This window comes from Coffea eugenioides, chromosome 4, assembly GCF_003713205.1.
Source record: "Coffea eugenioides isolate CCC68of chromosome 4, Ceug_1.0, whole genome shotgun sequence".
NCBI lineage: Eukaryota > Viridiplantae > Streptophyta > Magnoliopsida > Gentianales > Rubiaceae > Coffea > Coffea eugenioides.
This window is the reverse complement of record NC_040038.1, coordinates 30,433,137-30,446,030: the sequence shown is the minus strand read 5'-3', so window position 1 is coordinate 30,446,030 and position 12,894 is coordinate 30,433,137. Positions and strand designations below refer to the sequence as shown.

The 12,894-nt window shown below is 40.1% G+C and overlaps 1 non-coding gene across 1 annotated transcript; it reads right to left on the bottom strand.

Moving 5' to 3' along the window:
* Positions 1–11,959: 11,959 nt before the first annotated feature.
* Positions 11,960–12,066, bottom strand: LOC113769717. The gene has a single exon (XR_003468263.1). It is a non-coding gene; the product is annotated as a small nucleolar RNA R71 (small nucleolar RNA).
* Between the last annotated feature and the right edge of the window lie 828 nt (positions 12,067–12,894).

The window sequence follows — 12,894 nt, the reverse complement described above, 5'->3', positions numbered from 1 at the left end:
ACGTTTACAAAACATTAAATATGGAGTATCAATAATTCAAGAAACATTTACAATGGAAAGCGATAGTAACATTCATGAAAAGGATACGTTCGTTCTCCTGTCATTTCATTGCATTTTTGGTTTCATTCGTGCATTCATTCACCCCGTCCCTGGCTTTTGGCCAGGCTCCACCAACCTACAAGGTAATACTCGAGTATACCGAAACGTTCACCCAAGTTCTTAGTCGCCCGACCGAGTCCGCTTCTGGCTCGAGACGACCGGTAACAAGGGGCAATGGCCAGTTCAGCCCAAAAGGCTTACATTCATGCGCAAGTAGCATTTAATCATTAATCATTGAAAATTTCATATTTATTTAGGTCAAGTGCGATAAAGTACATACTCACCTAGAAAACTCGTTTTAACAATCATTGAAAGCAAAATCAATAATAACAAGACACTGATATGCCAGCACGCATGATATGTAAGAAAACAGTACCAAAATTAAATTTGGAAACAGTTCAAAAGTAAATAATGCAAGAAACGGTTCATAAATAATTTTAGAAATAGTTTGAGGTCACTCACCTCCATGGCTCAGAAACCATCCATTAAATATCATTGCCTTGCTCAAATCCAAGTCTTAAATCACAAACTCAATGCAAACAAGTTCCTTCAAAGTTTGGACAGCACTTCCCCTGAATTTGCTTACTTTTCCAGCCATCATGACTTCATTATATCCTCAGCCAGTCCCAAAGGTACACACACAACAACAAGCTCATCCAATAGCCATTCAGCAAGTTCCAAGTAGTACTAGTACAAGTCAAACTAGGGAAAAGTCCGGAAATGAAAGTTAAGCTCAAAACCAGAAAAACAGTTTTGACGTCCTTTTGCGGTAATGGCACCAAAGGTACTACGAGTATCGGATGGAGGTCCAAGACCCACCGTTTCAAAGCTAAGAACCAGGGCTACAACAATGTAGAAGGTCACTCAGTCCAAATCCCAGCACAACTAAGTCAAATATGCCAAATAACAAACCAGAACCGTAATTGCAGGTTTACAAATTACACTATGCTGTAATCAGTACAACTCAGTCTAAACAGGTCCAAATGGAGAAATTCGAAAGGCATATGGTAGCTAGGACATCAAGCTACATTTCATCAGAAGATCTCAACACCCAAATCCAAAACAATTCCAGTCAAAACAACCCATTTCAGACACAGTTCTAACATCCTGATTAACCCAGAACAGCAATAGTAATTTCGGCTTATCTCATTCTACACTACGCCAATTGACCTGAAATTTTACAGGCACCCTTAAAACATCAATACCTACAACTTTCATGTTTTGAGCCAAGGCCAATTCGGCCTCTATCTAGGACCTAAAAATTCGGACAGAATGAAGAACCAAGAACCCTAATTTTCCAGATTTCTCCCAAAACAGAATTTACTTGCAATCTTCCACTTTTTCCACCTTCTAGAATCATTATATACCATTTCCAATCATCATAGATAGCCACACAATCATGCTTATATTAAAACAGAAAAATCCCTAAAAATAATAAAACTTCATCATTCAACCAAAACTCAAGATTTAATCCATAAAATTGCATCTCATACAACCTCTAAGCATGATTTAAGCATCAATTAAGGGAGGAGGGTGGTTCTTCACAACTTACCTTGAACACAAGAGAGACAGAGCTATTGGTCACCTTAACTTTCCAAACAACTCCACCAAACAACTCACAAACACTAAGTGAAGAGGTTTTATGGAGTAAAACTAAAATTAAACGGTTAAAAGTGAAGATTAAGCAAGCTTGGAGCAAAGAAATTGGAGAGCTTTTCTTCCCTTATTGCTTGAAGGTGGTCAGCCATATGAAGCTTAGAAATGAAGATATTTTGGGTCATTTTTGGTTATTTAAGTCAATGGTAAGAAAGGTCTTAAGGTAAGCCCAATCAAATGGTGACACTTGTCACCTTTAGGTTTAAAACTTATCTTTTTGTCTCTCCAATACAAATATCTTAACACTTTGTAAAATAATATCATTTAATACAAAAATCCAACAAGTTGTCAAAAATATATTGCATTTACCGTACTTGCGGGTCCCACGTCCAAAATACGCTTTTAATTTCTCAAAAACTAACCGATACTAGAAAAATCATTTTAAAACTATTTTTGCTCATAAACTTTATCTGGGGAATTTTTCTAATCAAGAAACTGTAGAAAAGGCGGGCGTTTAAAAAAATAAACCTAGAAAATTTCCGGGTTCTCAAACTCATTTTTTTTTCGGGGCGTCACATAGTTGAAGGGCTATTGTGTTAACATTGCTTATGTGTGACTTTGGGGCTGAATTGAGAAAAATAATGAAGCCATAAATGGCTGAAAAATAGCTAAATACAAAGAGCATGCCGCCCAAATTTTCACTCAAGGGTTAGTCTTAGGTACTCGTGACTTGAGTGGAGTTTTGAGGTCGAATTGGATGATAATTGTGAGGCCCCAGTTCATACTACGTTGATATATTCATTAATTTGGCGGTAACGTTTGGTTTTGGGAGTATTTCGAAAACCCTAAGTAGGAATTAAGATTTAAACCCTAAGTTCCGGTTAAGATTGAAAACCCGTTTTTTTCTACATTTTCTTGATTAGAAAATTCCCCAGACAAAGTTTATGAGCAAATATCGTTTTCAAATGATTTTTCTAGTATTGTAGAGTTTTTGAGAAATTACGGATATATAACGGACGTGGGACCCACTAGTGCGCAAAGTTCGGAAAAATTCGGCCAATTAGGTTAAATTCCGGATACTGTGTAAAATTTATCGGGTGTTAATAGACAAGTAGAGTGTGTGAAATGATTGATGTGAGAGAAGAAAGAAAGGATAGGAATGCATTTAATGAGGTGACAAGTGTCACCTTCTCATTGGTTGGACTTTAAGAAACACTATTCACTTTCTTGACTTTTTTGACCAAAGGATTAAATATCAAAAAAATGCACAAAAATCACCATTTTCTTCTCTTGGTGGCCGGATCTCCCTAGCTCAAGAAGGAAGTGCATTTCTTCAACTTTCAAGCTCCATTTGCTTCAATCTTCCACAAACAAAAGCCTAGATTAGATTCTACTCCATAAAAACCTTTCTTCTAGTGCTAGTAAGTGTTGTAGTGAAGTTTGTTTGAAGGTCTAAGGTGGCCAACATCTCTCTCTCTCTTGTTTCTTGGTAAGTGAAGCTTAAACTTCCACCTACACCTATTGATGCTTAAGATATGATTAGTAGTGATTAGAGTGCTGAAATTTGTGGATTATTTCTTGGTTTGAAGTGATTTGGTTGAGTTTTTTATTTTTTGAGGAATTTTCTGGTTTCATATGATCTTGATGGTGTGATTGTTTTTGATGGTTGGTAATAAGGGGCTTTGGCTCTAGTAGGTGCATATGATAGAAAATTGCAATCAATTTTGGATTTGGAAGGAAATCTGGAAAATTAGGGTTCTTGGTTCTTCATTCTGTCCGAAATTTTTGGTCCTAGATAGAGGCTGAATTGGCCTTGGCTCAAAACATGAAAGTTGTAGGTATTGATGAGGTTGAAGTGCCTGCAAAATTTCAGGGCATTTGGAGTAGTGTAGAGTGAGTTATGCCATTTTTACTGTTGCTTTTTTTGGTAAACAGAATGTCCGAACTGCAATAGTAATCGTTTGTTTTCACTGGAATTGGTTTGGATTTTGTTGTTGGTATCTTCTGATGAAATGTAGCTGGACGTTTTAGCTAACTTATGCCTTTGGAATTTCGGCATTTGGACTTGTATGGACTGAGATATACCGATTACAGTTTTATGTGATTTGCAAACCTGTTTTGGTAATTCTGGATTTGTATTTTGCATATTTGACCTAGTTGTACTAGGATTTGGACTGAGTGGCCTTCTACATTGTTGTACTCCTGTTTCTTAGCTTCGAAACGGTGGGTCTTACACCCCCATCCGATAACCGTAGTGAATTTGGTGCAATTACCGCATATTGAGGTCAAATACGGTTTGTGATTCTGGTACGTTTTTGGAAAGTTTATGGCTGGAACTTTGGCTTCACATTTGACTGAGTTACAAGCTGTTTGGACTTCCGACCAAAACACCAAACTTATAGCCCTATATCAGAGCTTTCTAACGCCCTTGGAATTTCATGAATCGGATTTATAAAACCTGAGATATAGCCGAGCAAACAAGGCCTGCCCGTGAAAATGACCAGAAATCTGTTTTGGTCCTGATGACCAATTTCCGTTCCGAATTTGGGTTGCCGACCTTCATGAAAGTTGTTCCATTTGGAATGAACTATCTAACTGCCAATTTTCAGCTCTTTTGACCATGTGTAGCATAGAAAACAGTTTGCACTCAAAACTGACCATTTGTGCATTTGCCAGATTTCGTAAGTGATTGTGTTTGGTTCATTTGGGACTAAAGCCTCCAGTTTCAGTTCTGGATGTCTTCATAACAGTTGTTGTTCATCCTTTAAGCTTCGATATGGCGTCTCATATGCCTTAATCCGATATTCGTAGCTCAACTTATGAGTAAACTAGAAACGAGTGTCAAATCTGCCGTTTCCGCTAACGGCCGTCTCCGTTTCCGTTCGTCATATTTATGTGCGCGCGTGCCGTTTTTGCCGTTTTGCTTGTTTTAGGCACGATAGTAGCCGTTTGCGATATTATGTGACACAATCTTCTATTTCAGACGGTGGTGAGCTGGGCGGAACTGGTGGGGCCCACTACTAGCTGTTCATTTCGATCCGACTTCGTACTTTTGCTATTTCAGTTTCTGAGTAAGTATTCAGGCCGGTTTGGTGTGTTTTCTTTGCTATGTGTTTGAGATATGTGAAAAGGGTACTTAGGCGAGGGTGTACTTTATCGCACTCGACCTAAACCCTAATTTGAATGTATAATTGTACTTGGCATATGTATATGAACCTTTTGGAACCAAAACCCTTGAGCTTGTGGCTCGGGGCGACTTTCGAATAAAGTTTGTGAAGTTTGCAAAGTTTGTGATTTTGAATAATTTTGTGAAGTTTGTGAGTTTGGGGCGAACTCTTGACCTGGTTGGACTATTCGAGCCGGTTAGGGCTTGGTCGAAGGCAGTCCAACTTAGTCTGAGGTCACCAAGTTTGTAGGTTCATGTTATGAACCAATTTTGTGAATCCGGTTCACCGAGAAGGTGACCAAGTTTGTGACCCGAGCTTGTGACTCAAGCTCAAGTTTGTGATTTCGTTCGCCCGGGCAAGTTTGTGAGGTGACTGGCCAGTGAGGGTGATAAGGTGTCGGTGGGTGTACAAGTGAAGTTCTACGGACTATTATTTGCAGTCGACGGAGTGTCGGCAGGAGATCACGCATGGCATATGAGTTGGCTTTGGAGCCACCTGTATCCTTATTATGTGATGTTACTTTTCTGCTTTTGCTTTACTCTTATTGTGTAACTGTTATGTGAAATTTATGCTTTCGCCCCTGTTTACTTACTAAGCATATAGCTTACCCCATTCCTTTTGTTTTCCTTAGCAGGGGCCGACGCGGGGACTTTTGGCTCGTATACTAGTATAGTTAGATTGGCTTGTAATAGTTGAATAGTTAGAATGTTTGTTTTTGTTTTGGTGGTTTGTATAAGGACCCTTCTTAGGGTCTATCTTCTGCTGGTTGTGATTGTAGTATATTAGAGTAGTTTGACTCGAGACTTTTGAAGATGTGAATATAACTTTTGGGATTGTATATATTGTATTTAGTGCTCTTTCGAACTTTAGGTTTTGAGTCCTGGCGCGAGCTAGGCAGGCGGCCCGCCGATACCCTTGGGTTCGCCCTTGGGAGAAGTGGGGTCGTCACAGTTGGTATCAGAGCTTAGGCTTTCGATCTCTGTAGTGTATCCTAGGCTTGAAGTTTAGGATGCCGGACTGTGGGATACTTGGCTATTAAGGTAAATATTGAATGCTAAGATTTTGATATTGACTTTTGTAATTTTCCATAAGGCAAAGTGGGGATTGAGTTGATTGCACTTGGAGATGGCCAGTCCCAGTGTGAATCGATTTGGTTCTTACTTAATATTGAAGTTAGCTATTTGGACCTATTCTTTAGGTTTGCACCCTAGGGCCGCCGGGGCGGTGCTGGTGGATTAGGTAGGTTCCGTAGGGGAGGCGTGTAGGACCGTTGATGGAATTTCCTTTTGACTATCTGATATGTTTAATTTGTTATATCTGCCATGTTTATTTTGTTATAACCAGTATGCCTGGCTTCTTTTGTTACCCAGTGATTGACTACATTTTTGGAGCCGTAGTGCTCACGTAAATAATGGATTTTGCACCGACCGCATGTCGGATAAGTTGTATATTTTTAGTGTGACTTTGTAAAAATATGTATATTTGAGTATAATCTTTTGAGCTTATTTGTTTGAACCCGGCTTTTGAACTTATTCGTACTTGTGTGGTTGTAGACCGGCTACTACTCGAGTGGTTGAACTTTTGAGGCATTGCCTGTTGTGTACTTGACTGCTTTTGAGGATTATTTGATCTGATTAGTGCAAGTTAGAATTTCGAGGACGAAATTCTTTTTAGGAGGGGAGATTGTGAGGCCCCAGTTCGTACTACGTTAGGACGAAATTCTTTTTAGGAGGGGAGATTGTGAGGCCCCAGTTCGTACTACGTTGATATATTCATTAATTTGGCGGTAACGTTTGGTTTTGGGAGTATTTCGAAAACCCTAAGTAGGAATTAAGATTTAAACCCTAAGTTCCGGTTAAGATTGAAAACCCGTTTTTTTCTACATTTTCTTGATTAGAAAATTCCCCAGACAAAGTTTATGAGCAAATATCGTTTTCAAATGATTTTTCTAGTATTGTAGAGTTTTTGAGAAATTACGGATATATAACGGACGTGGGACCCACTAGTGCGCAAAGTTCGGAAAAATTCGGCCAATTAGGTTAAATTCCGGATACTGTGTAAAATTTATCGGGTGTTAATAGACAAGTAGAGTGTGTGAAATGATTGATGTGAGAGAAGAAAGAAAGGATAGGAATGCATTTAATGAGGTGACAAGTGTCACCTTCTCATTGGTTGGACTTTAAGAAACACTATTCACTTTCTTGACTTTTTTGACCAAAGGATTAAATATCAAAAAAATGCACAAAAATCACCATTTTCTTCTCTTGGTGGCCGGATCTCCCTAGCTCAAGAAGGAAGTGCATTTATTCAACTTTCAAGCTCCATTTGCTTCAATCTCCCACAAACAAAAGCCTAGATTAGATTCTACTCCATAAAAACCTTTCTTCTAGTGCTAGTAAGTGTTGTAGTGAAGTTTGTTTGAAGGTCTAAGGTGGCCAACATCTCTCTCTCTCTTGTTTCTTGGTAAGTGAAGCTTAAACTTCCACCTACACCTATTGATGCTTAAGATATGATTAGTAGTGATTAGAGTGCTGAAATTTGTGGATTATTTCTTGGTTTGAAGTGATTTGGTTGAGTTTTTTATTTTTTGAGGAATTTTCTGGTTTCATATGATCTTGATGGTGTGATTGTTTTTGATGGTTGGTAATAAGGGGCTTTGGCTCTAGTAGGTGCATATGATAGAAAATTGCAATCAATTTTGGATTTGGAAGGAAATCTGGAAAATTAGGGTTCTTGGTTCTTCATTCTGTCCGAAATTTTTGGTCCTAGATAGAGGCCGAATTGGCCTTGGCTCAAAACATGAAAGTTGTAGGTATTGATGAGGTTGAAGTGCCTACGAAATTTCAGGGCATTTGGAGTAGTGTAGAGTGAGTTATGGCGTTTTTACTGTTGCTGTTTTTGGTGAACAGAATGTCCGAACCGCAATAGTAATCGTTTGTTTTCACTGGAATTGGTTTGGATTTTGTTGTTGGTGTCTTCTGATGAAATGTAGCTGGACGTTTTAGCTAACTTATGCCTTTGGAATTTCGGCATTTGGACTTGTATGGACTGAGATATACCGATTACAGTTTTATGTGATTTGCAAACCTGTTTTGGTAATTCTGGATTTGTATTTTGCATATTTGACCTAGTTGTGCTAGGATTTGGACTGAGTGGCCTTCTACATTGTTGTACTCCTGTTTCTTAGCTTCGAAACGGTGGGTCTTACACCCCCATCCGATAACTGTAGTGAATTTGGTGCCATTACCGCATATTGAGGTCAAATACGGTTTGTGATTCTGGTACGTTTTTGGAAAGTTTATGGCTGGAACTTTGGCTTCACATTTGACTGAGTTACAAGCTGTTTGGACTTCCGACCAAAACACCAAACTTATAGCCCTATATCAGAGCTTTCTAACGCCCTTGGAATTTCATGAATCGGATTTATAAAACCTGAGATATAGCCGAGCAAACAAGGCCTGCCCGTGAAAATGACCAGAAATCTGTTTTGGTCCTGATGACCAATTTCCGTTCCGAATTTGGGTTGCCGACCTTCATGAAAGTTGTTCCATTTGGAATGAACTATCTAACTGCCAATTTTCAGCTCTTTTGACCATGTGTAGCATAGAAAACAGTTTGCACTCAAAACTGACCATTTGTGCATTTGCCAGATTTCGTAAGTGATTGTGTTTGGTTCATTTGGGACTAAAGCCTCCAGTTTCAGTTCTGGATGTCTTCATAACAGTTGTTGTTCATCCTTTAAGCTTCGATATGGCGTCTCATATGCCTTAATCCGATATTCGTAGCTCAACTTATGAGTAAACTAGAAACGAGTGTCAAATCTGCCGTTTCCGCTAACGGCCGTCTCCGTTTCCGTTCGTCATATTTATGTGCGCGCGTGCCGTTTTTGCCGTTTTGCTTGTTTTAGGCACGATAGTAGCCGTTTGCGATATTATGTGACACAATCTTCTATTTCAGACGGTGGTGAGCTGGGCGGAACTGGTGGGGCCCACTACTAGCTGTTCATTTCGATCCGACTTCGTACTTTTGCTATTTCAGTTTCTGAGTAAGTATTCAGGCCGGTTTGGTGTGTTTTCTTTGCTATGTGTTTGAGATATGTGAAAAGGGTACTTAGGCGAGGGTGTACTTTATCGCACTCGACCTAAACCCTAATTTGAATGTATAATTGTACTTGGCATATGTATATGAACCTTTTGGAACCAAAACCCTTGAGCTTGTGGCTCGGGGCGACTTTCGAATAAAGTTTGTGAAGTTTGCAAAGTTTGTGATTTTGAATAATTTTGTGAAGTTTGTGAGTTTGGGGCGAACTCTTGACCTGGTTGGACTATTCGAGCCGGTTAGGGCTTGGTCGAAGGCAGTCCAACTTAGTCTGAGGTCACCAAGTTTGTAGGTTCATGTTATGAACCAATTTTGTGAATCCGGTTCACCGAGAAGGTGACCAAGTTTGTGACCCGAGCTTGTGACTCAAGCTCAAGTTTGTGATTTCGTTCGCCCGGGCAAGTTTGTGAGGTGACTGGCCAGTGAGGGTGATAAGGTGTCGGTGGGTGTACAAGTGAAGTTCTACGGACTATTATTTGCAGTCGACGGAGTGTCGGCAGGAGATCACGCATGGCATATGAGTTGGCTTTGGAGCCACCTGTATCCTTATTATGTGATGTTACTTTTCTGCTTTTGCTTTACTCTTATTGTGTAACTGTTATGTGAAATTTATGCTTTCGCCCCTGTTTACTTACTAAGCATATAGCTTACCCCATTCCTTTTGTTTTCCTTAGCAGGGGCCGACGCGGGGACTTTTGGCTCGTATACTAGTATAGTTAGATTGGCTTGTAATAGTTGAATAGTTAGAATGTTTGTTTTTGTTTTGGTGGTTTGTATAAGGACCCTTCTTAGGGTCTATCTTCTGCTGGTTGTGATTGTAGTATATTAGAGTAGTTTGACTCGAGACTTTTGAAGATGTGAATATAACTTTTGGGATTGTATATATTGTATTTAGTGCTCTTTCGAACTTTAGGTTTTGAGTCCTGGCGCGAGCTAGGCAGGCGGCCCGCCGATACCCTTGGGTTCGCCCTTGGGAGAAGTGGGGTCGTCACAATAATGATATAATTGTGCGTTCTATTCGCTGTTATTTGGTCTTAATTTTGGTCACTTATTGTGCAAGACACTGAATTTCTGTCCATATTTGGTATTTGTGTTATTTGCAGGTGAGTGGTGTTAAAAGTGACAAAAGGGGGGCAAATTCCAGAAGACTAGACCTTCCCTGGTATGCCCACGCTAGACAACGCAGAGCTGCGTGAAAAAGACGGACCGCGGGTCCTATCCCTGGAGCTTTCGCTATTCTTTAGAGACAAATTCTGAACATGCGTGGGATTAGGTAATAGAGTCAAAGAAGGCTTTTGGCAACAACTTGATGAGAGAAATAAGGAAGCAATCCTTTTCAGGAACAAATTCCAAATCGAAAAGCATGGGGGTGGCAGTGAGGACTTTAAAAAGAAGACAGCAACGAACTAGGAAGGCATCTTTGGAATCTTGTTGACTTTTCTCTTTGTTTTTCTTTTATTCCTTACGGAAGTTAGTAAACTAGGGCCGCAGCTTTTACTTCTTGAACAACGAAATTACTTTGAAGTTTTCTATCACATGAACAGCATGAGATCAAGCTAAGTCTTTTTGTCTAGTTGAGGAGTAATCAAGACCCGGAGCACGAATAATTGTAAGATCGTTTTGTTTATTCTAAATTCTGCGTTTATGAGTATTTAATTATTCTTTATTTGAACAGGCTATTATTGTTTGGATTGATTGGATCAATATGGCCAGTTGTTCAATTGTCTAAATAATATATTGCCAATTAGGACAAGGGTGCGTATTACTTGAATGTCTTAAATTAATGGCAAACGGCACAATTTCATTGCCTCGCAAGCAGTCTAATCTGGGTCGTGGGAATAATTGATCTAGTTTAAATGAACCCGCATGTGTGTTTGTTAACTAGAATTGGGTCTCTCTAATTCTTAAAGCTGTAATTAGATTAAATCTTTCGAGCGTCTTTGGGGTTATCTATTTTACAAGAAGGTAGTTTAAGAGCGTCTGTGGACTACCATAAAATTAAGGAGAGATTGGGAGTTTGGCGGTTGCTAAATTGCTAGAACCAATTTATTTGCGAACGTGTGAATTAATTCAGGTATCTATGATCAATTGTGTGAACCGGTGCCGAGATTATCTCCTTGACTAGGTTGTGTCAATTAATTGTTTATTTCATTCTTGAGTTATTGCATTTATTACGATTGTTTACTTAGTAATCTTACGTCTTTAATTTGTTTCACTCATCTCTCTCTCTTTCAAAAATCCCCCAATTACCTGTGTGTGATAAATTTACCAGTTCCCTGAGGAGACGACCCTACTCACCGCTATACTCATTCAGTTATGGTAGTAGGTCTAATATAAATTTTATTTTTGGTGGTTTGACACCCACCAAATTTTGGCGCCGTTGCTGGAGAACTGGTGTTTGAAGTGATTTATTGCACAGGCTAGCTTAGCCTTATTTTATGCCTCGATCTTCCCGTACAGGAAGATTCGAGTTTGACCCGGAGATAGAGAAAATAGCAAGGAGGCTAACGAAGGAGACTTAGTTGCTAAAACAACAAACTTCAGTAGCCTTACCCTCTGGAGTTGAGCAAAATTTTCACTTTGGTGATTTGTCAGTTGATCTGGAAGCAAATTTGCCTGGATCCAACGAGACAATGGCAGCCCAAAGAACCTTGAGGGAGCTTGCAACCCCAAATGTTAACCAACAGCCTCTGTGCATCACATACACTGACACTGAGGAGGCTTTTGAACTAAAATTTGGGTTGATTCACTTATTACCTACTTTTTGTGGTATTGCAGGTGAGGACCCACACAAACAATTGAAAGAATTCCCTGCAGTGTGTTCGACCATGAGACCTCAGGGAGTCACTGAGGAGCAAGTCAAATTACGTGTGTTTCCATTTTTCTTAGCAGACAAGGCTAAGGATTGGTTGTTCTACTTGTCATCGGGGTCCATCACCACGTGGGAAGGATTAAAACGGTGATTCCTTGAGAAGTTTTTCCCCGCTTCTAGGGCCGCCAATATCAGAAAGGAGATATGTGGAATAAGGCAGGCAAATGGAGAAACCCTCTATGAATACTGGGAGCAGTTCAAACAACTGTGTGCCAGTTGCCCACACCATCAAATTTCTGACCAACTGTTGATCCAATATTTCTACGAGGGACTCCTACCCATGGATAGGAGCATGATTGATGTAGCTAGTGGAGGAGCTCTAGTTAATAAGATGACAAACGAAGTGAAACTACTGATATCGAACATGCCTGAGAATTCTCAACAGTTTGGAGTCCGATCTGAAGGCATGACTAGAAGGGCCAATGAGGTGAACCATTCTGACCTAGTGAATAAATTAACTGAACTAACGGCTTTGGTTTGTCAGATGGAAGTGGGGTAAGCACAGGCAGTTAAAGCATGTGGGATATGTGCTGCTCTCGAACATGCGACCGACATGTGCTCGACCCTTCAAGAAGATCCGTACGAGCAAACTAGCGCCATGGGAGGCATGTCTGGACCTCCCCAAAGAAGAAATGACCCCTATGTACCCACATACAATCCAGGGTGGCGGAACCACCCCAATTTCAGCTATGCTCAGAAACCTTCGGGTTTCCAGCAACCATTCCAACAGAAACCACATGTTCAACAACCATCCACATCTGATTCGGGTATGTCCCTGGAGGACATGGTTAAATCACTGGCTGACAGCACTTGTCAAATGCGGCAAGACCAACAGAGATTTCAGCAGGACCAACAGAGATTTCAGCAGGACCAGCTGAGAATGCAACAAGACCAATAGAGATTTCAACAAGAGACGCGGAAGCATTAGGACCTTGGAAGCACAAATGTCACAATTGGCGTCTTCATTGAGCAGCTTTGAGAATGGTAAAGGGAAGCTACCATCTCAAGTAATCCCCAATCCAAAGGAGAATGCAAGTGCAATGTTTTTACGAAGTGGGAAGG